The sequence below is a fragment of the Cupressus sempervirens genome, chromosome 8 (assembly GCF_028749045.1).
Source record: "Cupressus sempervirens isolate cs-2001-9-10 chromosome 8, ASM2874904v1, whole genome shotgun sequence".
Lineage (NCBI taxonomy): Eukaryota > Viridiplantae > Streptophyta > Pinopsida > Cupressales > Cupressaceae > Cupressus > Cupressus sempervirens.
Window position 1 is genome coordinate 530690279 of NC_143125.1, and position 24843 is coordinate 530715121.

Consider the following 24843-nt stretch of genomic DNA (forward strand, 5'->3'; position numbering starts at 1 on the left):
TGAGGGATGTTGTTGGTGAAGAGAAGAGAAGTGCTAAAGGGGAATAATTTTCTGGTTTGATGAAGTCTTTGCATGAGGAAGTGAAGTTGAAGTTGGAACAAAGTATTCAAAAGCATAAGGAGAATGTTGATGAGTCTAGAAGACATCATATTTTTGAAGTTGGTGATGAGGTGATGGTCCATTTGGAGAAAGGAAGATTTTCTATTAGAACATATAGTAAGTTGAAAATGAAGAAGTTTGGACCTTGTAGAGTCTTAAGGAAGTTTGACAGTGGTAATGCTTATGAAGTTGAGTTACTTGCTGACATGGATATATTTCCTATATTTAATGTTTCTAATTTGCATAAGAGTCAAATGATTAAGTTGGTGTATTAGATGATTATCTTAAGTAGATTAAAGAGGTTGAATAGATATTGGATCAGAGAGTTGATAAAAGCACAAGAGGAAAATATTACTATGAATATTTGGTGAAGGGGAAAAATATACTAGTTGAAGATGCTTCATGGATTTATCAATCTAAGTTGGATTCAGCTTAGGTTGTGACATCTCAATGATTCAGGAGAATCATTTCTTTCAACCCTAGTTGTTTGATGTAGGGGCATCCTAGGTTTCCTTGTAATCCCACTCATTTTATTCATTCTGGTAGTTATCACCAAGTTTTCAGTGTTAACCGAGTTTGTAGTGTTAACTGAGTTTCTAGTGTTAATCGAGTTCCAATGTTAATTGAGTTCCTATATTAATTGAGATTTTACAATTAACCAAGTTTTCTTTCATATGTTGAGTGAATTTGATATTTGTTGATGCTCAATTACTTCTTTAGCTGAGTTTCTCTATGATTGGTTCTTAGTTTGAGCCAACTAATGTATTAATTTGGATTGTAAACTTAATGATAGGATTTTGTCTTTGGATGAGTGCAGGACATTTTAAGGCTAACCTTTCTATTATGCAATGATCTAGAATTTTCTATAAGCCATTTTGGCAAGTATAACTAGAGATATTTGGTTTAGATTAAGTGAGAACTTAGAGTGTTGAGAGAAGATGTTTCTAGAAAAGAAAATTTGAAGATGGGTCATGGATCTTGAAGTTGTATTTTGTATCTGGCTGTAATGTAGAAGGCCTTACAGCTGGGCATGTATGCTGATAATGTGATGAATCAATATAAGTTTTTTATTTCTCTCTCTGCTTGGTATTTTTCTTTGTGTTTTTTATTCCATTGTGTTTACTCAACAAGGTGTTTAGATGGTTAGGTGTGCCTCTGGCCCTAGCTATTCATTCCCTCCTTGCATCAACATCACAAAGTGACATCATAAAACATATTTCACATTACAAGTGACAATATATCAATTTCACAAAATGAATCTAATCTATAACACACATTCACATTACATTTAAGAAATCAAAAACATAACAACGAGGTTCAAATCTCTTCAATATATCAAACCTTAGCATTGATAGTTTGTACATAAATTTATCTTTCATTCTTCGACTTGTTATAATTGTTATTTTTCTACACATTCAAACCACATATCAGTAGCATTGAGATGTCACTTGCATGATGCTTAATGGAAGGAATCCTTTCAAACTCCTCTATTGAAAAGTCAATCTTGTGGATCGACTCCAAGGTTCCAGGCGATCTTGTGGCCTACTAAAATCTGCTCAATTTAAGATAAATATTTTTGTTCACAAGGAGGATTTTTTTTGTTTGGATGATTGCAGATGAGATGTAAAATTTGTTCGCTGCTTTAGAATAAGACATGCAAAAGAACTATGTTTTTGTATTTTCTATTTTTTTTAATGAATGCAATCTAACAATGCAACTAATTTGAATTCCTAATTTAAAAAAGGGTTAATAAAGAAAATAATGAAGATAAGGTAACAAGAAACTTAAGAAAATAACATAAAAGTAAAATCGTAATAGACATAAGCTATGGAAACAACACGTCTGTGACTTAAGCTTTCGAAGAAATTGGTGGGTAACCAATGAAAGTAGGAGCAGTGCTTCCTTGATTCCACTGATGCAATCGTCGATGGGATTTTCTTAATAACCATAAGATATTTCACTTTTCATCAAATCACAAGGCCATAGAAAGTGCACTTATGTGAGACAAAAAGTTATGCAAGAACAAGACGAGTGACCTCTTCTCGAACTAGATGCATTAGCAAAATTCATAAAATCGTAGCAAACACCAAAATTAAAAGATCACACAACCAGGAATAATGCAATAAAATTTTGGCTCAATCAAAATTCCATGAATATAAATTTACAAAAAATATGACACACTTAGGCAAGAATCACTACACACCAAATGCTAGCACCAAAAGAAAATATTATTGCAAAATAATGGTGGCCCTGATTACATATTACAATCCCATATTTATAAGAAATCATCTCCTCAATTTTTGTTGAGAGTGAGAGATATCTTCATGCAATCATATGCTTCTAATTTAATAAAACAAATTAATTATATACAAACTAACTATCTAACTAGTGTTTAGTAGGACTCCATCCATTTTTATATCATTAATTGGATGCATGAGCCTTTACATGTCATAAAATAAAGAAATAATGAGAAAATAAGAATAAGAGAGCCTTCAATCAACGTGGAAGTGTCAAAAATAGAAGTTCAAACTTTTTTGGGTGTTTGTTAGAGTTAAATTATTGCCAGAATGCATTTCTGATGCATGGAAAGCTTTATTTTTGAAACTAGCAGTTAATTGTTGGTGCACCTCTAGAAAAATGCACCTCAAAAGAAGCTAACCAGCACACCTCTAACTTCTTCAAAATTCTTCCAACACTTTGTTGCCAAAAAGTGCACTAGCATAGTAGTGCACTTGGTGCACCAACACAACAATGCACCTCAAGGGTCCAAAAAATGAAAAATTTCACTAAGTGTCAAAAATGAAATTCTAGCTGCCAATAGTGGCATGTTGTGATCGTTAAGTTGTTGAGTTGTTATCTTTGCCATCAAAGTTCAAATCTAATAGGGATGAGGTCCCTTGTTTGTGGCCTCATTGGTTCATAGCTCTAGGTCAAAGCATTTACCCCTCTTTAAAAAATCAAATGAAATTCTAACTTCTAGGTCTTGTCCCCCATCATACCAAAGCTATGTTTGGATGTTTTCCCTTGAATTTCTCTATTATTTTAGTTGTCTTTGCTACATCTGATAAATCCAAGGCACTATATTTATCCTTGACTTTTTTCTTGTGGTTATCTACTTCTATACAGGTTTTAGCAAAATCCTCGAGTTTAGTATCTAGTTCAAACAAAGCTTCTTCTATCCTAAAGGCCTTTCAAATGTCTTCATCAGTAGAAACCTCATCAAAAATCTTCCTAAAACTCTGCACTACCACCTCTATCAATATTAGTTTCTTCCGAGTATCACCTTCAAAATCTCTACACATGGATCACTATAATGTTTCTTTGTTTCCAAAATTTTCTCTTGGGCTTGGTCCTTAAACTGGTGGATCTCTGCATGTAATGATTCCATTACTTTATTGCTATTTGATATCTTCTCTGTCCAATCATCAGTTAAATCTAACTCTTCCACCATATATACATCCATGAGCATTCTATATCTCTAGCCTTTTATTGGTTGTAACACCTATAAATCGTTTAGCCACATATGTACCTCATCCACAAGACTTAAATCTTGGTTTAAAATTGCTACCATCTTATCTACATTCTCCTACATAACATGCAATAGCTTCATATTTCCTTAGATGATAAGCACACCTTTCTCCTCAAAACTTTCCCGCCATTACTAATAGGAATTCAAAAATGGATCTAATTACACCCCTCCCTTATCTCTTCTTTCAATAGCTTCATTTAGAGTTTCTTTGAGGTTAACGGGGTCCAAAGGGCATACAACTTCATTCAAATACCCTTTTAGGATTTCATTTTTGCACCGAAGTGTCACCAACTCTGCCCCATCCTATTCTAGGCTTCTAAAAACTTCCTTTATCCCAGTTGTGACCATCAACTTTGCTATTTCCAAGGTGGGTTTCTCAAGCTTGACTTCTCAGATCTAGTAATCTTTTGGAGTCAATTCTTCTATGTTTGATTATAGAGGAGGAAGAGCATATTTTCTTAGGAAGGGTTGCACTTCTTTAGGATGTGAATCATATTTTCTTAGCATTTCTATTAATTCCATCCTGTGCTCTTCTTTTGAAGTAAAATTGTTGCTTCTTGCTCTTGATTACTTCTTTTCGGAGCCACCTTGGAACATGTTGAGCTGAGGACTTTCCTTTTGAGGAGGAAGGAGTTTTCTTTGCTACCCTCTTGCCCTTGTCACTCTTTTCTGGGGTTTTCTCCTTCTATGATGGCTCTTTGCCAATAGTCTCTATTTATGTAGAGCCCACAGTTCTCACCTTAGTGTCTTGGGAAGTTTGTTGAGGATACTCAACCATTTGTCCTTCTTCAGACACTTCATCGATAGATACTTATTGTGGCTCTTCCTCCTACTCTTCTCTAACCTATTCTTCTTCTATAATTTGTGTCAAAGGAGTAGAAGAGCCTTTGTCTATGATGATTGTGACTTGTATTAGAGACAAAGGAGTAATTTTAGGACCTGTTGACTCTGGTCCATCAGTGTATCCTAGATCTTGTCTCCTACCAATTTAGTGCCAAAAAGCATGAAATAAAAATATGACATCTTAAAGACATCAGTGACCTCTACATCATGTTCATCAATCCACTATTGCATCTCATCCTCTGATGTGGTAGTTTGTTGAGGTTCGTTTGGGATTGGTGGTGGTGTAGCTATAGAACTTCTTCTTTCCTATTCTGTGGTTCTAGCTAGCCTAGTCCTCCTATTCAAAGGTGCATTATCCTCATCATCCTCCTCTTCATCTTTTTCAGGAATAGGTTTAGGGATGGATGGGATAGAAACTACTTTCCTGATCACCCTTTGCCTCTTTTTGATCAGAGTCTTAATGTTTATTTATTTTTTAGGCATAGAAGGGGATGCTTCTTCCACTTGCCAAGGTGAGGAAACTTATTGAATTTCAACCTCTCTTTTTGTCTGGCTTGGTGCAATAGGTAGCACTTGAAGGTCAACCTAGACTTGTGAAGCTTCAATATCTTTTGGCCCTTGTACATTTTCTTCTCTTGCTATGGAGGTGCTGAGATTTCACCCTCTTTTGGCTTACCTCTCTGAGGAGAACTTCTTTTCCTCTTGCCTTGACCTCTACCCATCTATGCTCAATAATATAACACCAGCCTATAGAGTTAATGCACAATCTTGGGCCTTACTAGTGAATGAACTGCGAATGTAGGGATGGTGACTTTCTTCCCTCTACCTTTGGCTAGACAGGCTTGTGCATGGAAGATTACTATTTCAGTTATTGGATCAATTTTTAATGGTTTCTTGATCCAATCCTATGTCATTTTAATGACATTCCTTGCCCTATGGTTGATATCCAAATTCTCCTTTCTATCAACCTTGTTGGTGTAAATACGTATTTACTATTTACACTTACTTAAGTTTACTTAGGTTAATGCATTATTTTATTATTTTATTTTGTGAGATACTTAGGAGTTTGTGCACTCTTGTGAGTTGTCATGCTGACAACATAGGAGTCTGCACCTCTTTTATGCACATGGTGTCTACAACCTTCTCATTCTCATCCACTCATCTAGAATGATGGATAAGACATGTTCTTAGTTGTCATGATGCTTATCTTATCTCTTGGTTCCTTCTAGAGACATTCTAGGTGCTTCCTGAAAGGCCTTTATATATAGGCACTCCTAGTGTGTTTGCACATCATATACTGAACAGAGAAATGTATGAGGACATACTCTGATTAATTGATCATATCCATTTTTGGTCTACAATTGTGTTTTTGTTTGAGTTCTTAGTTTTTGGGTGAATTTTTCCCTAAGGCAAATTCTTACATGGTAACAGAGCTTGGAGATTTTCTCATCACATAGCCATTCAAGACCATTGTTGCTTCAACACCTTAGCCTAAATCTAGAGTAATACAGAAATTGGAAGTGTCTAGAGCCAGATTTGACCTCGCCATTGCATCTAGAACATTGATTCAGTGAAGATTGACTATAAACTTAGCTACCTTAGGCCAAAGTCAATTGTGAGGCAAATTTTTTTTTTGCAAACTAGCACCCGAAGGACCAATTTGCAGAATTGGTATGATCATTTCAGATCTATACATTTAATTTTGAGATTTAAATTTTTTCATCTGTATCTATGCTATTTTTTCAAATCTGCATTATTTTCTAGAAATTTTTTGGCCATAGGGCCATAGGAGAGATTTTTTGCAAGTGAAGATTGGAGCTTGCTGGTGCAAATTAAATATTTGCATCACATTCAGAAAGTCCAAAAACCCCCAAATCAGATTTTGTTTCATCCAAATTAGACATCTAAGGGAAAATCTAGAGCCATTTGATTTTTGGAGGCATGACAACAATTTAGAAAAAATAATAGTAGCAGCAATTTTGAAACAGTGATATCTCCCTCATACGGACTCCTTTCTGTGAGCAATTTTTTTTGTTTTAGGGTTGGATTTCGTGATCTACACATTGGTCCAAGTGGTTTGAGATATTTTTTCTTGAATTTTTTTGCAACTCACAAATCCCAAATTTCTCCACTTAAAATGCTTAGTACAGGCTCATCTGGACACATAATCAAGTTATGTTTTTCTTGAAAGTGCATATTATTTTGTCTACTTTCCAGATCTGTAATCATATTATAGGTTATGTAGAAAGAAATAATACTTTCATAAATAGGTCCTAAATTGGCAAGTGGTTATCAAGTGCCTAAATCATTCATTAGGGGGGGTTCTTTGATTTTTTGGAGGTTACATTGATTGGTCCATCATGGAAGAGGAGTATTGTTCCACATATCAGTATGTCATTAGACCCAAGTTGACAATCAACAACTATCACACATGGAGTTATACACTTCTTGATCATCTTAGAAGAGAGCATAAGGAAGTATTTCCTTATTTACGTACCAATGACTTGATCACTAATGAATCATAGGAACTTGTTGGCAGATTGGTTTGTATCATTATTACCAGTCTCTCTTCTTCTGATCATCGTAAGTTGGTTGCCAAGATATGGCCACCACATGATTATCAGATGTATCTTTGGGAGAAGTATGGAGATCCAAACATTCCTCCATTTCTAGAAGATCTCATACCTCTAATTGCAGCCACATCCTCTTCAGATGAGATCACACCTCTAGCTCTTGTTGCACCTACTAATCCTATTCTAACCACAGATGCTTCGAATTCAGTGCTGCAAGACCGTTTATGTCTTCCTACTTTACCTTCATGCTATGACTTCCTTCCTATCCTTGTAGGCCTGATCATGGAGTCTCACATTGAAGATGTGGGAGACACTATTGATGATATTCATCTTCTCTTTGAGGTGAATACTTCATTCATTATCGCAATGATAGATTCATGTACTTCAACACAATAGGGTATACTTGGTCTTCCAGGTGATGACTTCTTGCTAGACATTTCAGCTCTATTCTTGGAGTCACACACAATAGATTTGGAAGACTTCTTTGATGATCTATTGCTTCTCTTTGTTGAGGACGATCCTTCTATAGTTGTTGTGAGGGTCCACTCTGACCCTCATGTCCATTCTCTACATGATCAGTCTTTACGAGTTGATGTGATTGTGGATACTTATGTACAACATCTGTAGGAGGTCTCTTTGTCATTTGAGAAGGCTATTGGTTCCTTGAAACAAGTTCTACATCACTCCTTATTCGATCTGCACTTCTTCTCAACAGTGTTGGAGGAAGCCACCATCAGTATCAACACAGGGACACTTGAACAAGTTTTAGAGACACTATTCATCTTAGAGATTCCTTCTCCATACAAGGGACACATCTCCTTTGTACCCTTACATTTGTTTCTTCCAAAGGGGAGGAACATCATTCAAAGGTCATGGATCAACTTCTATATCAGATAATTTCTCATTGCTTAGCACACTACCTTTAAGAGGGGGGGGGGGACTTTTTCCTCTTAGGGGGTTTTGTCCTTCTCCATTTTTCTCTTGTATATATTTAATGTATGTCGTAATGAGGGGGTCTTGATTACTTCATCCATCCATGCATCCCTTTTATCTCTCTTTTTGGGGGTGGTTTTTCCCATGAGGTTTTCCCTCTTTCTCTACTTTATGGGAGATTTGCATTTTCATTATGTACATGGGTACCTAACATAGCCTAGTAGCTGAGACCCAAAAAATAAATTAAGCACTTAAGGGGGGGTGTTGGTGTAAATACATATTTACTATTTACGCTTATGTGCTAAAATGTTGTCACACTTCTATGAATCATTACATGTCAGAAAACTCAAGAATGAGCCCTCACAAATCGATCCATAGCTCTCTACTCATAGAGTGCAAGGGTTTGCAATGGAGGCCCTCAGTTTGACCTATTTTTGTGCCCATGCAAGTACACCATGAGATGAGAGATTCAAAGAGGAAAAGCAAGAATGCTAGTCTCCATGATCTTCAAATATGCATGAAAATAAGATCTAATCTATGAAAGCAAAATCTAATCTATAAATGCAAGATCTAAGCTAAAAGCCCATGATGGGTGCAAGAGAGAAAAAGACAAGAAAATAGAAGTTCTCCACAAAAAGCTTTTGTATTCAAACTCCTTCAAAAATTGGTCTTCAAACCTGCAGCATAACGATAACATAATCATGGGTGTCTAACATGAGGAGAGGGCTCTCCCTTATAAAGGAAATTATGGAGGTGAGAGGCTTCTCACAACCAATATGGGATAATAGAGCTTGATCCATGTGAGACAAAATTCCACCAATGAGAAAAGAGGAGTGGTTGAGAAGAAAGTGGTGATCCATGTGAGACAAGATTCCACCAATTAGAAAAGAGGAGTGGTTGAGGAGAAAGTGGAAACATAAATCCCACTTAGATCACATTTTTAAGTGTAGAGAAATTAAATAAAAAGAATTTATTTTATTTCCTATTTTCATCAAAAGAGATATTTAAGTGGGATTTTTATTTAATTAAAAGGGAGCAAGTTCTTTTTAATTAAATAGAAGATATTTAATTAAATTAAAATAGAGGTTTTTCTCTTAATTAATTAAATGTGGATGAACTGTTTAATTAAAAGAGAGGTTTTCTTTTAATTAAATGGGGATTTTATTTTATTTAATTAAAAGAGAAGATTTTCTTTTAATTAAATAAGACTCGGAATAAAATGATCAATCTTAGAAATGAAATAAATCGAATTTGATCAAGGAAATTGATTTGAATTGATTTAATAAAATATTACAAACCATTGATTCAAAAAATTTGATAAAATGATAAATTGAATAATGGGGGCCCATAGTCTAGGCAGCCATTTTTGGGTGCATACATTTGCCCCTCTTTGACTAATGTGTGATCGATTTGTGAACATATGTAGTCAAAGAAAGAAATTGAAGTGTGAGGTCAATTTGGGATCACAAAACAACCCAGATGTGTGGTCAACTTGGGAACACATCAGGACAAAGAGTACAAATAAATTTTAACTTGAAAAAGTCGAGGATAAAATTAATAAAACTGAATCAAGGATTGAAATTGATAATTAGTGCCCCCTCGTGATCGAAATCGAAATGAGATAGAGGAGAAACAATAAATTGATAAATTTGATCAAATTGAACAAAAGATAAAGTTCTTGATGTAAGATGAAAGATTTAAGAATCATAGAACTAAGGTAAATCATCAAGCATGAAATATTATGCCCCAAAGGTGATTTAGAAGAAAAGAAGTGGGGAAAAAGAAAATGGAAGATAGAAGTTTGAAAGATATGGAAAGAAATAGTAATAAGAAAAGAAAATGCTCCAAAAATCAATCAACTATTTAAGATAGAAATTTCGATTGAGATCACGAAAGAAAATAAGAAAATGAAGATCAAAATGTGACCACAATTGATTAAATGTCCACAATAAAGATGAAAGAAGAACCCTCTCAAACTCATAATACAGCCTAAAAATCCAAACTAATATGAAGTCTAATAATGCAAGCTACATGAAATGCAATGGTGTACTTGCAAAAGAGCAACTATAACATAGGATTTTGTGTTCATCATTCATTAGAGAATGTAAAAGAACTTATTTTCATCATTGGGCCATTATTAACGGACATCGAAAAATCACACAATCATCACTAGTTACAAATGCAACTATGAAGATATGAATGCGATTTATATTGGATTGAAATGTGGAAAGATTCTAACATAAGCATCAAAGACATAAAAGTCAAGATGACTTCGATGTTAGCTTACCCAATTTAATATAGAAAAACTATGCTCGCATCAAGGCATAGATGCCAAGATGACTATAAGAATGGTTGTGCAAAAACAATCAAGGATGATGTCTCAAATCTCCTAAGTGTTTCAAGGGGACAACAAAAGACACTCTAGAGTTCAAGACCACACCCACAAGCAAAAAAGGAAATAAAAACATGTCTCATGCCCCAAGTCTTCTAGTGATGCATCATGGAGAGACTTATTAGAAAAAGACACTCAAAAAAAATCAATAACAGTTAGTACATAGAGAAAAAAAAATCATGACATAAGTCAAGCATTAAGTGTTGCGTTTAAAAAATTAAGTGTGTTAATTGATACTGAGTTCTGAGGACACGGATCAAATGCTTGCAAAGGTGTTTGATTTATCCATTTTTTTAATCATTTTTGTTGCAACGTTAGCATCCATGCATCTATTGGAGTGACAACACTTTTCAAATTCAAGAAGAAGGTGGATTTCATCTGAGCTCAAATGAGGATCCCTAAAAAGATATCCAAGATCCATGGTTCTAGAAGAAGAAGAATCAAGTATAGAAGAAGAGAAAGAATGAATAGAAGAAGGTAGACTATATGATAATAGGAGGAAAAGAATCAAGAAGACATGAAGAAGAGGAAGAGTGGAAATGACAGATTAGAAAGACATGGAAGATAAAGAAGAAAGAAGACCAAGAGTCATTTTGGAAAATTTGATACCATTTGAGATCATTTGAACGTTGAGCAACATGTAATAGCACTTGTAATCAACATGAAAGAAAAGGCACATGTTGATAGGTTAACCCTAAGAAACATTGGTACCAAACTAAGATAGTAAAAGCTCTCACTTGTCCAAAAGAGATGTGATAAGATAGAATTTTGCAATAGGTGTAAACCAACACTGCCACAGAGGTGCCCACAACTTTGGGTGAATACCCTAGCACATATGGACCAGGAGGATAATTGACCCAAATTATAAATAATTAAAATTGAACTTTGATGAAAGTGAATGGAAAAGAGATTACTAAGACTCTCCAAGTGTAATATCAAAGGATCCAAGTGTATATCTTTCTCAATAAGGATGGTTTCTAACTTACCAACTCCAAACAAGGTCTCTTGTGAAATCAATGATTACTAATTCAAGAGGTCAAAGCACAATAACCCATGGTGCAAAAAGGCTTTTAACAATGGGTTAAGTAGCCTAATCCAAATAGGATCAACCTAGGGAGACTAGAAATAATGGGATAACAAAGTTATTCGATTGTAAAGTCTCAACTCAAGAACTCAGATTTTGTTCATTTTAAATATCCAACTAGATGTATCAATAGATTCTTTATCATAAACCAAGCACGCAAGATAGAACAGAGATTTCAAGAAAACAGTCTTCAAACAATGAACAAGGGGCAAAGCAACCTTGTGCATGAGAAATCAAGTGACTTATTTTATGCTAATCCCTAGGAGAGCTAATTGTGTATGTTCTAAGAGTTTCACAATCATTGCATACATCCCTAGAAAATAAAAGTTGGCCCCTCTAAGGTTTTTAGTAATGGTTTGACTCTACAACTTTTATGATTCACAGGGGTGACCTCCAATCCCGGCGCACTGAGGTTTTGACACAGTCTCAGAACTTAATCTTCAAGAGCTGCTAAGGAGATCTGACAACCCACAATGAACCATACCCCATGGAGATTTCTTTCACGAGGACATTTATATAGCGATTGTTGGAACTACAGCAAAAGTGGCTATTACCACTTGAGGTTCTGTCTGCAGTTTTCCCTGTATAGGGATTGTCTGCAATGGTTAACCCTCTCTAAAGGTGACCGAATCACAATAGTGGACCACAAGGGGACTTAGCTTTCAGATTCAAGGTTTTGACACCTTTTCACTTTTAGCCCAATCAACGCAAGCAGATTAATCTGACACGCTAACTAAGATTATCTCAAGATCTATGATATCAACCCCTAGTGATCTATCAACCTCTCTGGAGAAAGGATGCCTCAATCACCAAGTTGAAGATCCATCTATCTAAGAGATTCTCAAAGTATCCTCCCCACCTACAAGGAATCCGTCTTTGAGAGGAGTTTCACTAGGAACTCACTCCCTCAAGATCCACAAATAGTATTCATGGGGCCTAATTACTATGTGTGTACAAATGTTAATTCTCCAAAAGCAAATCTATCCAAGAATAATAAAAAAGCATAAGGTGGTACACTTAACACTTTAACTAATGCAAGGTGAGTCCAAAGATGTGGAACACTTAACCCCTCACACAAGCCAAAACGAGTCCACAACTCAAAGATTAGTGAGTTCTAGAAAGCACAAGAGGGTTGCTAAGTGGAGCACTTAATGCTTCTATCCTATAGACCCCTCCCCTTTAATGTGGCGCTGATCTTGCAACCACGGGGTGGAATGAGGGGCCGGCAGATTCAGTAAATCCAATAACCCAATATAGCTATCTAAATCTATCACTAATAATCAAGCTTGCTAAATAAAAATCAATGGAGATTACAACCTAGTATCAATTATGCATGTGTTTGAAAAATAAAAGCATAAGCAAAACACACAAGCTAGACACATGAGAGGTTCATTTTAAGGTTCCAAATCAAAGTGTTATCAACCAAAAAAGAATACCTAAAGTCCTCGCAACGCGCTTAGTAGATCTTACCTATTTTTAAAAACTTTAGCACGTTTTTCCAATGAAATCACAATTTTCTACTATGCTATTCCAAAAAAAATCAAAAAACATAGAAAAATCCAAAACAGTGAGCAGTTAGCAGAAAAAACCAGAAAAACATGAAAATCCCTGCAAAAAAAAAAAAATACGAATAACCTAGTCAACATGATTAGACCTTTTTTTTTTGCTATGATTTTAGACCCAAAAATAAAAATGAAAAGAAGATACCCCTGCTAAAAACTAAAGAGCTTTCCAAAAATGTAAGAAATTCAAAAAAATCTCTTCATTTGTGCCCTAGGGACCCAATTTTTCAAAATAGGCTAGATTCATCAAATCGAGTTTTTGATCCTTAATACGGCCTCAAAATTTAAAACACAAAGAAAGAACCCCCCTTATAATTCAAAAAGATTTCTGAAAATGTAAATTTTTCCAAAAAATATGCTGATTTGCGATCAAAAATGGCTTTTTATGAAAAATAAAGAGAAATTCATAACTCACGTAAATCATGTCAAAATGCTCTAAAAATCAAATTGCGACATTTTGGGCACATACCCAAGCCACAAAAAAAATTTCAGAACCAAACTATAAGTGGTTTAAAAGATATGATTAAATCTTTAAACTAACTAGATTTTTTACCTACAAACCAATCTATATATGGGTTGGCCTTAAAACCAAAGTGAAAAATCTACAAAAGCACTTGATTAGATCCAATATGCTGCTGTAAAACCAAATATAAAAAATAAAAGCAAATGGAGCTAGAAACTTGATTCAAGCCCCACGGTGGGCACCAAAAATGTGTGCTAAAATGTTGTCACACTTCTATGAATCATTACATGTAAGAAAACTCAAGAATGAGCCCTCAATAATCGATCCATAGCTCTCTACTCATAGAGTGCAAGGGTTTGCAATGGAGGCCCTCAGTTTGACCTATTTTTGTGCCCATGCAAGTAGACCATGAGATGAGAGATTCAAAGAGGAAAAGCAAGAATGTTAGTCTCCATGATCTTCAAATATGCATGAAAATAAGATCTAATCTATGAAAGCAAAATCTAATCTATAAATGCAAGATCTAAGCTAAAAGCCCATGATGGGTGCAAGAGAGAAAAAGACAAGAAAATAGAAGTTCTCCACAAAAAGCTTTTGTATTCAAACTCCTTCAAAAATTGGTCTTCAAACTTGCAGCATAACGATAGCATAATCATGGGTGTCTAACATGAGGAGAGGGCTCTCCCTTATAAAGGAAATTATGGAGGTGAGAGGCTTCTCACAATCAATATGGGATAATAGAGCTTGATCCATGTGAGACAAAATTTCACCAATGAGAAAAGAGGAGTGATTGAGAAGAAAGTGGTGATCCATGTGAGACAAGATTCCACCAATTAGAAAAGAGGAGTGGTTGAGGAGAAAGTGGAAAGATAAATTCCACTTAGATCACATTTTTAAGTGTAGAGAAATTAAATAAAAAGAATTTATTTTATTTCTTTTTTTCATCAAAAGAGATATTTAAGTGGGATTTTTATTTAATTAAAAGGGAGCAAGTTCTTTTTAATTAAATAGAAGATATTTAATTAAATTAAAAGAGAGGTTTTTCTCTTAATTAATTAAATGTGGATGAACTATTTAATTAAAAGAGAGGTTTTCTTTTAATTAAATGGGGATTTTATTTTATTTAATTAAAAGAGAAGCTTTTCTTTTGATTAAATAAGACTTGGAATAAAATGATCAATCTTAGAAATGAAATAAATCGAATTTGATCAAGGAAATTGATTTGAATTGATTTAATAAAATATTACAAACCATTGATTCAGAAAATTTGATAAATTGATAAATTGAATAATGGGGCCCATAGTCTAGGCGACCATTTTTGGGTGCATACAACGCTTACTTAAGTTTACTTAGGTTAATGAATTATTTTATTATTTTATTTTGTAAGACACTTAGGAGCTTTTGCACCCTTGTGAGTTGTCATGTTGACAACACAGGAGTCTGCACCTCTTTTATGCACATGGTGTCTACAACACAGGAGTTAGCACACTAATTAAGCACTTGGTGTCTACAACCTTCTCACTCTTATCCACTCATCTAGAATGATGGATAAGGCATGTGCTTAGTTGTCATGATGCTTATCTTATCTTCAGGTTCCTTCTAGAGACATTCTAGGTGATTCCTGAGAGGCCTTTATATACAGACACTCTTAGTGTGTTTGCACATCATATACTGAATAGAGCAATGTATGAGGACATACTCTGATTAATTGATCATATCCATTTTTGGTCTATAGTTGTGTTTATGTTTGACTTCTTAGTTCTTGGGTGAATTTTTTCCTAAGGCAAATTCTTACAAACCTCAACATTCATAATAGGCCTATCCCCTATCTTCTCCCTATTGAATATAGGATTAAGCAACTCCTCGGAATCTCGTTGTAATATCTTCAAGGGAATTTTTATTTTTAGGGCCTTCTCTGCCAAGTACAAAGTCATCCTACAATAATCCCTTGTTTAGACATCGTAGTCATTTGTAGCATTTGTCCAATGATCTTCAGTAGTCTCTTTGCGCTAAAACATTTTGCCAACCAAATATTGTACTCTCCCGATGTTGTCAAAACATGGCCGTAGAGAATTGAATTCTTCCAAGGGATACTAATCCCATTCACATTCAAAAGAGGAGATATCTTGTCTCTGATCTACCTAAAAAGATCCTATAATCAATGGTTAGGTCCAACATTTTTTTATGTTGTATTCTAACCCTATCATAGGCAGACAAGACTTGTCAAGAAATCTCCAAAAGAACCAGTTTGTCACAAGGGTACCTCAGAAGCTTCTTGGTGTTCACTGTTGTACTTGCTAACCTCAAATATGTAAAAGTTTGAAATTAAATATAGTATGCTCCAAGTACTATTATCTACACTACTACACCATCTAATAACCTCTTCAAACAATCCCCTTCTATAAATCAAATTATAGCAAATATAAATGCATTATTAACAATTCTATACTCTTTGCTCTACTCCAAGAGTCTCTTCTTTACCAATTGAGGATAGACAATATATGGCCATGCATTAGGATCTTGCATGTTTCCTCTCTTGTATAGCCCTAGATAGTCTTTTTCTCTTGCAACTAACAAGTATACTAGGTATGATGTCATATAAAACTTCCTTTGGCTCTTTGCCGCAACTAGCTGCTCAAACAAATTTTGACTCAAAGTGGAAGCCCAATCTAGTGGAATTTTTTCTTTAATGAAGTGTACCATGAAGATATTAAAATTTTCTAGTTCAGGTAAACCCATAACTCTACTCAAGAGTATGATCGAGTACCCAGTATCTTCAATCATGTATCCCCTAGTCATATCAACTTTGCTAGTCTTCTTTCCTAGAGGAGTCTTCTCTATTAGATATGATGATTGAATGATCTCTGAGGCTTCCTCAATGTGTTCTTGGTACCACCTTTCTGCCTATTCATATGTAAGCCTGATGAACTGATCTACCCTAGGGAGATGGAATACTTTCTTAATATTCTTTGGGGGTATATCAAGGACAATTTCTCCTATAACACTCTTTAAAACCCTCTCCTGAGGGACAAAGTGTTCTACAAGTGTCATGACAAGCTCTGAAGATTGTATCAACATTGGGTGTGAAGTTGTGTTGACAAGTCCTGATCGGATGAGTGCAAAAACCATTTGTGACCTCTTAGTAGGTTTGTTGCAAATCTTTAGGAATTCCCCCAAATCTATATGTCCTAATTCAATATCTTTGATATCTGAGTTATCATTCTGAAAATGTGACTTTGTTTGAATGCCCTAGAACTTGAATATGGTAGGTTTCAATATCATTTTCTCACCTAAGGAAGATGAAGAGGATCCATTATATCTACACAAAAAATGCTTATTAGTTCATAATTGAAGGAAATATGACACATTCAAACCTTAAGGTTAAGTCGTACAAAATTCAAAAAACCAAATTGCTTAAAAACATGAAAAAACCTATTTTAAACTCAAAAAAAAAAATGTAGCACACCAGGGAGGTGTGCCTGATGCGCAACAATGTTGGTTTTCAAAGTTTCTTTTCAAAATTTCAAGTGCACACTAGTGCGCCAAGTTAAGTGCACTAGTGTAAACCTAAAGTTTTACATTGGGTATTTTTTTTTGTTTTTGTTTCTTTATTTTTGTGCTAAGAAGGTGCACATCAATGCACGCAGGAAGGTGTGTCGATGCACACCCAACTAGGGTCTTGTTTTTTTTTTTGTTTTAAGTTATTATGGTGCACACTAGTGCACCAAATTAGGTGCACAAGTGAGCACCAAGTTTGAATAATTTTTAAGGATTTATCATTTTTTGCATTTTTTCAAATTTCAAATTTTAAATATTGGTGCACACTTGTACACCAAGTTGGGTATGCTAGTGGACACCAATATGCTTTGCTAAGTGTATATTACATCTTGCACAGGGAGGGTGCGAAATTGAAGGAAGCAGAGCTATTATGGTGCGGAGGTGTGGTCATAGGAGGATGCAAAGACAAAAGAAAGAAAAAGTAAGAATGAGGGAGGGGGAATAGGTTTTTATAGCCTCTCCCACCCTTTGGTCTAATGCAAAGGTCCATAGCTCTGTAGTTGAGCAGTTGCGATAGTGCGACCTTTCAAAAATCCCCTCACATATTTTGGCGCATTAGTGCACCTGTTTAGGTGCTCTGGTGTGCCTTTCTCTTGCTAAAAAGGCATCTAGTTGTTAAATATCTAATCCCTGAACAAACAAGCCACTTGGGCAAGACTCAAATGCAAACTAGGGGACTAGGAAAGATGCCAAAATGGCTTAGATCCTGAACTAGGACTCTGAAAAGCCAAGAACTCAAGTAGGGGGTCCCCATTTCTTTTAGGAAATGGGGTGTACATTGTCAAACCACAACAAATAGCCCCAACAAAAGGAAGAAATGACAAAGGCATTTCTTCATCAGCAAACATTCCTCCCACATGTGTCAAACACCAACTGAATGTCAAACATTTTGAGTGTATTTTGAATGACTTCACAGTCAAAACTTCACGATCCAAAACCTCCAAGCTTAGTGTGTGTCTCATGTATTCATTTCCTTTGACATCTCAGGATGTAGTCTATCAAAATCTTTTAACAACATGGAAACAATCTTCCAACCCATTTGGCTCATCCATTGGGAATCTCCACGAAGGTCATTTATCAATTGTTTGCCTGAGTAGATGAGAGTATTTGAGGGCTCTTAGCGAGTTGTCACTTTTTAAAAAAAAAATTCTAGCAAATCTTTTGAATATTTTTTCCATATATTTCATAATGTTGCCATTTATTCTTGGATGAAGAAATGTTTTGGTACTAGAAAGCTCATTTTAAATGTGTATCTATTTTTGCTTTTTTGATCTCTTAGAATCCTTTAGTCTTAACACCATTTTTTCATTTTATTTTCCTCTATAGCCTGACCATCTTAGACTATGTAGCTAGGACATTGGTGTCATTTCTTGGATTCAATCTCTTTTGAACATCTCTTGCATTCCTCTTTTAGAACTTTTGGAAACTCTCACACCAAACAATGATCTTAGCAATTCATTCAAGAAGACCCTCATTTTTGAGCCAATTGGGGTTTGGATCATCCCTTGCTGTCTTCAACCTTAATTTGATAACACTTGAGAAAATAAATCTTTAAGTTTTCAAATTTTTGAGAACTTGTTAATCTATGATCCTGAATTCAAGATTGAAAGTCCCCTATTACTACAAGAAACATCTATTCCTCCCTTGGTATAAGATACGTAATTGTTAAAATATTTTGACAAAGAAATACCTCTTCTTAAAACAGAACCAAAAGAGAAGTTAGTAAGATATGTCAAGATAAACTCTCGAGTGCACCTACCCTCTAGACTAATGCAACTTTGAAAGAAAACATGCAATTGAAAAACAAACACGATTGCAGAAAATAAACACACTTGCATAGATGCAATCTAACTTTTTTCTTTTTGGGTCTTCTAGGATTCAAAATAATGTTTTAGAAATTTCCCATTGACTAGCAATGGAATTAATTCCCCCTATAAGGAATTGAGCCTAAAAGTATTTTCTCTGAGAATTTCTATGATTTGATAAGGATGAATCCAGAAGCATTGAAACTTAGTATGGCCACCCAACTTTTCTTTTTCCTTATCCCAAAGTAGAACAAGGTCAAAAATTCTAAAGGATTTTATCGTGGCCCTCTTGCTGAACCACCTCTTCATGATAGCTTGATGTTTAGCCATGTGCTCCAATGCAATTATCCATTTCTCATCCATCTCGAAAAGATTCATCAATCTAATTTGTACTCTATACCCACTCATGAATTTCAAAACAAAAATCCTAAGCTTAAGTGAGAATATTGGCTCTTGTCCGTAAATGAGAAAATATGGAAACATCCCCAAAGTGTTCTTGACCCTTGTTCAATCTATCCATAGAGCATATTTGAGCTATGTATGCCAATATTTAGCATTCTCTTTTAATAACTATCTTATTACTATGATCAAGTTCTTGTTTGTCGATTTAGTTACCCCATTTCCTTGTGGTAATAATTTGAAGAAAACTTGATAATAACCTAACTTTTGAATTCTCATTGAGTTAAGAATATTGATGTAAAAGCTGATCTGTTATTGCATACTAGGGCAAATGGCATCCCAAATCTAGTAACAATGTGTTCCTTCGAGAAGTTTGTTACCACCTTAGTGGGGTAATTCCTAAAAGTTTATACTTTTGTCCAGCGCGTACAATAATTTGTGGCTATGAGAATAAAAGTGTGTCTAGTTGACAATGGTGGATTGATTGGACCAATGAAATCTAGCCCCCACTTTGCGAAGGGACATACCTTGTACACTGGTTGTAATGGTGTTGCCAGATTTCTTTCTCTATTAGCACTAGTTTGACAAATATGACAAGAATATATGTTCTCAAAAGTATCTTTGAAAATCGTGGGCCAAAAATAACCCAATCTTAAAATCATATGAGAAGTTACCTCTTCCAAACCATGCCCTGCACCATACTTATCGTGAAACTATTCCAGAACTTGTCTTTCTTCTTGATGCCCTAAGTGCTTTAGGTAGATTCCTTCATAGTTTCTTTTGTACAACTTTCTATCATACATCATATAGGATTCACACTTCATTTTATGTCCTCTACATTGTGAACTATTCATCCAGTTGGGACACTTATTCTATAGAAGATAGTAAACAATATCTTGGTACCATACATCTATTACTACACCTTGACCTAAAAACTTGAGATACAACCATCTTCTTTTGATCTTTCATATCTATTTCACTGTCACATCCAAATTTGTTTTCATCCCCAATATGGTTTTCAGCTATTATTCTTGATAATCCTTGACCTCTGACTAACCTCATGGGTTGGATCTCTAAATCAAATTCTTGAAGTATTTCCATCCATTCCCATCATTTTTTACTGAGTTCATTTTACATCAATAATGTATTTACTGTTGGATCAGGAACAATAGCATACACCTTGCTTCTTAGTATGTAATGGCAGAACTTTTTTACTACTTTAATCAAAGCAAAAGATTGTTTATCGAGGTTGGAATAATTCAACTCAACATTTCTCAGAGGGCGGCTCATAAAAGCAATAGGTCTTTCATCTTCCTTTTCCTTCTTTTTGGTTAGGATCCTAGCACATGAATGTTCTAAATTGAAGGAATATATGTTAAAGGGAAGCTCACAGTCAGGACTTACTAGTATGGGAGTTGTGGAAATGGCTACTTTGATATCCTCAAATGATTTCTCTACCTTGGGAACCCATTCTATTTTAGCCCCCTTTTGAGTAAATCATTAATGGGACAGAATATTTCTGTAAATCCACTTATAAATTTTTGTACAAAATTTATCTTACCAAAGAAATACTTAAGCTCTTTTCGACTGTGAGGAGGTGATAACTTCATAATGGCTTCAACTTTATCAAGATCAATGGAGATGGTAGGTTTAGAAATAATAAGACCTAGGAGCTTTCCTTAAGTGACCCCAAATTAACATTTCTTGGGATTGACAGATATACTATATTTACGGCATCTATTGAATACCTGTCTTAAATCAGCTAAGTAAGTACTTCGATCCTTTGAAAATACAGTTAAATCATCCATGTAGATAACTATACACTTATTTATCAATCCCTTAAAAGCTTAGTCCATGGCTCGCTGAAATGTAGCCCCTACATTAATTAGTCCAAAAGGCATTCTTTTGTAGACAAATGTTCCCCATTTAGTTATAAAAGCTGTCATTAGCCTATCTTCTTCTTCCACCATCTCCTGATTATATCCTGAATATCCATCTAAGAAAGACATCATCTTTAAACCATTCACAATTTGTAAGACCTCACCTAGTAAGCGTAATGGATAATTGTCCTTTTGAGATGCTAGGTTCAAGTTACAAAAATCCACGCAACGTCGAATCCCCTCAGTCTTCTTTCATACAGGAACTAAATCAGCCATCCAGATAGAGTGGTGCATAGGAAAAATAATCTTGGCATCCAATAATTTGTTGACTTCCTTCACTATCAGAGGTTTGAGGATAGGATTAATAGGTCTCTGCCTTTTATGGAAAGGTTTGGCATTGGGTTTGAGTGGAATATCATGCGTACTAATCTAAGGATCATATGTCTTAAATTATCGTAGCTCCAAGTAATGACATCCTTGTATTCTGTAAGCAATTTGAGCATGTCTTCCCTTTCTTATCGATTACATGCTTTCCTAATTCTTACCATTCTAGGATCATCGTCCGTACCTAAATTGTATGAATGGCATTCCTTGATCCCTTTCTCTTCAGCAGTCCTTTTAAAAAACATTGATTTGTCACGATCAAAAATTTGCTCCAACTTGATCATCCCCCTAGGAATAGTATTAGTTTTCAAATTCAGGATTCCATCTTCATAGTAAAGCTCATTGTCCTCAGGTTTGTCATCTAGAGTGTCATAAATTTCTTGCCCCTTAAAGTGTCCACTGCACATAATGAATTTGAGTATATTTTGATCATTTGAGTATATTTTGATCATCCTTAAAGACCTAAAAGTTTGCAATATTGTTTGGAATAGATTGATCAGCAACCAACTCAACTGAAAATCATTTAAATTTTGTTCTTTCAATTGGTTGCTATGCACTTGCTGAAATAGCAAGAGCATCTTCTACCATGTTTTTCTTTCTTGGAATAGACTTTATGTTCATAGCTTCAAAATCATCCAGTAAATCCCATACCCTTTTCCTATAAGCAAGCAACCTCTTATCATTGTAGGAATATAATGATTTCACTTGTCGAATAACCAACTGAGATTCTCCTTCAACCACGAGAGCTATAACTTCTTTCTCAAGTGCAAAAAGAAGTCCTTAGATCAATGCTTCATAGTCTAAAACATTATTAGTACATCTAAACTGCAATCAATATGCTTCGTAGAAAGACTTACCTTTTGGATTGATCATCTAAATACCTATGTCAAATAAATACCTATGCTAGCTCTTGATTTGCATTTGGAACCTTCAAAGTGAAGTATCAAAATTAGGTTTTCTTTGGGTTTTGTAACCTTATTCTTATTTATTCTCAACTTTTCCTTTACCTAAGCCTGGAAGGATTGTCTTTTGGGTACCCATTGTAGTATTTCATAGGGTGGGCTTACTGATTTTCCATTATCATTCCTCGAAACTGGGAGGGTATGTTTTTCTTGTTTGTCATGAATTTCACCTATCAAATCTTTAATTTCATCTACTTTAGGTTTAGGATGGATGGCTACTGAAGTCTATCCTTGGCCTTTTATGTACCATCTTCTTCTTTGAACTTTGATCATTCTGGGTGGGGGAGAAGACAAACCTCTACCATCTAAAGAAGCATCACTATACGATGCATTTAGATCTTCAATTTCCTCTTCAATCTTTTCAATAGAGTCAGGCATGTTTGCAAAATTTTGGCTTTCTGTGGGTTCATTTTTTGGATCATTGTCTTTCTTTACTTCCATCATTTGTGTTAATACCTTATCAATTGCTTCTTGACATGATGAACATTCAAACTCTAAATGGCTAACTTCATGCAATTGACAAAATCCTTGAAGGAGGAGAATACTAGGGTTAGCTTCTCCTCCTAGACACTATAAATTGACCATCATGTGGTCTATGAGTTGTGTTACAACCTCATCTTTTGGGGTCTATGTCGTGGAGTCCATATCTTACATGATCAAGATATGGACATCGGCATGATATTACATGAAGCTGCTAAATTGATTAGGCAATTGTGAAGATTCTTCCCATATATCCTGATGCTAAGCAAAAATGGGGGCACCTCAATCTTGTCTTTAAACATAGTGGGCATTGCCTCTGCAACATTAAAGGGGTAGTATTTGTGTTGTGGGATACCTTTGTATGATCTAGATTCTACATGAGCACTTCTCATTGTTGTGGATAATTTTGCAACATGGACATGTTGGCCTTTGTTCACTTCAAATCTTCTATGACACTATACTTTTCAGTAGACCAAGCAGGATTTTTCAATATTTATGGTACATTTCCTTGGTTCTAATTTTGTTGTCCTCCATACAATGGTTTAATTGGTATTAGATTGTTACTCTCTCTCAGATCGGGAGGAGTTGGTTGTAGTGTTGGGGGAATTCCATCTGTCATTGGTTCTTTTCTACTTTTGAGATTGTATGTATTTCGATTGACATTATGAAAAGAAAACATCTCTTCATGTTGAAGGTTAGGTTCCTGGCTAAATGGGAATGAGAATTCTTCATTGACTAGATGTTCTATCTACACATTCTATGCAGAATCATAAGATTCTAATAGCATGGCATTAAATTGCATAGGAGGAGCATTGCCATTCACTTGCGAATTTTAAGCCATTTCTTGATTTCCCTCATAGTATGAACCATCATTGTTAGATGCATTTTGACCATTTTCATATTGACTGATATTTGTATACTGAACATTATTGTTGTTATTGTCTGTAGGAATGCTTTCATTATTCAAACGAGTGTTCCATTGTCAGTTTTATCTTTGGAAGCCATTATTATGGTCAGGGGGGTTGAAGTTGTTCCCTCCATTATTGTTTCTTGTATTGTTATTCCCACCATTATTGTTCCCATTAAAGTTCCTATTATAATTTTTGCTATAATTATTTTAGTAAGGGCCAACATCGTTTCTTTGAAAATTGTTGTTTTGTCCTTGTGACAACCTCAGACGAGTCAGCTTGTTGTTCATCTATGACATAGTATTTTTCATTTGACCAAATTTGGAAATAAAACTTTTGTCTACTTTTGTGGGAATCATTGCCTTTTGCTCAAAGAAAGAAACTTTTGGGGGTTCATACCCTGGATATGTTAGAGTTTTGCAAAGTAGGTGCCTACTATAATGGGACTGGATTCATATGTATGAATTGGCTAGGCATCGTAGGTACTCCAATAGGGTATGTTGGTACTATAGTAATAACCTGAGCTGGAAGTATCAATCCTCCTCCATTGGGATTGGCTTGCTTAGTGAAGGTGATCACTTCTGCAAAAACGTTATCCAATGTGTCAATATCTGTTGGTGGAACTCTTCTTAGAAAAATGGCAATAAGATGGTCCATATGGTTTAGATAAATTTGAATAGTAGCTTCAATGGGTATAGTAAATGATGCTTCCAACTTGCAGTATGCCATGTGAAAACAATGGTTGAAGTGTGACACTATCTCAATTGGATCCTTCTTGATTGATATGAATTGTTGATGTAGCACAACTGGGTTGATGAAAGTTTTGAATTGTTCCAAAAACAATTTTTTGAAGGTAGCCCAATCTCTAATACATCTAGGTGGCAGACTGACATACCAATCAAAGGAAACTACCCCCAAAGAATAGGAGAATAGGTGAAGAATCACATTCTCATTAGCAATCTTTTTTTGGTTGCAAATCTCCTTGAATA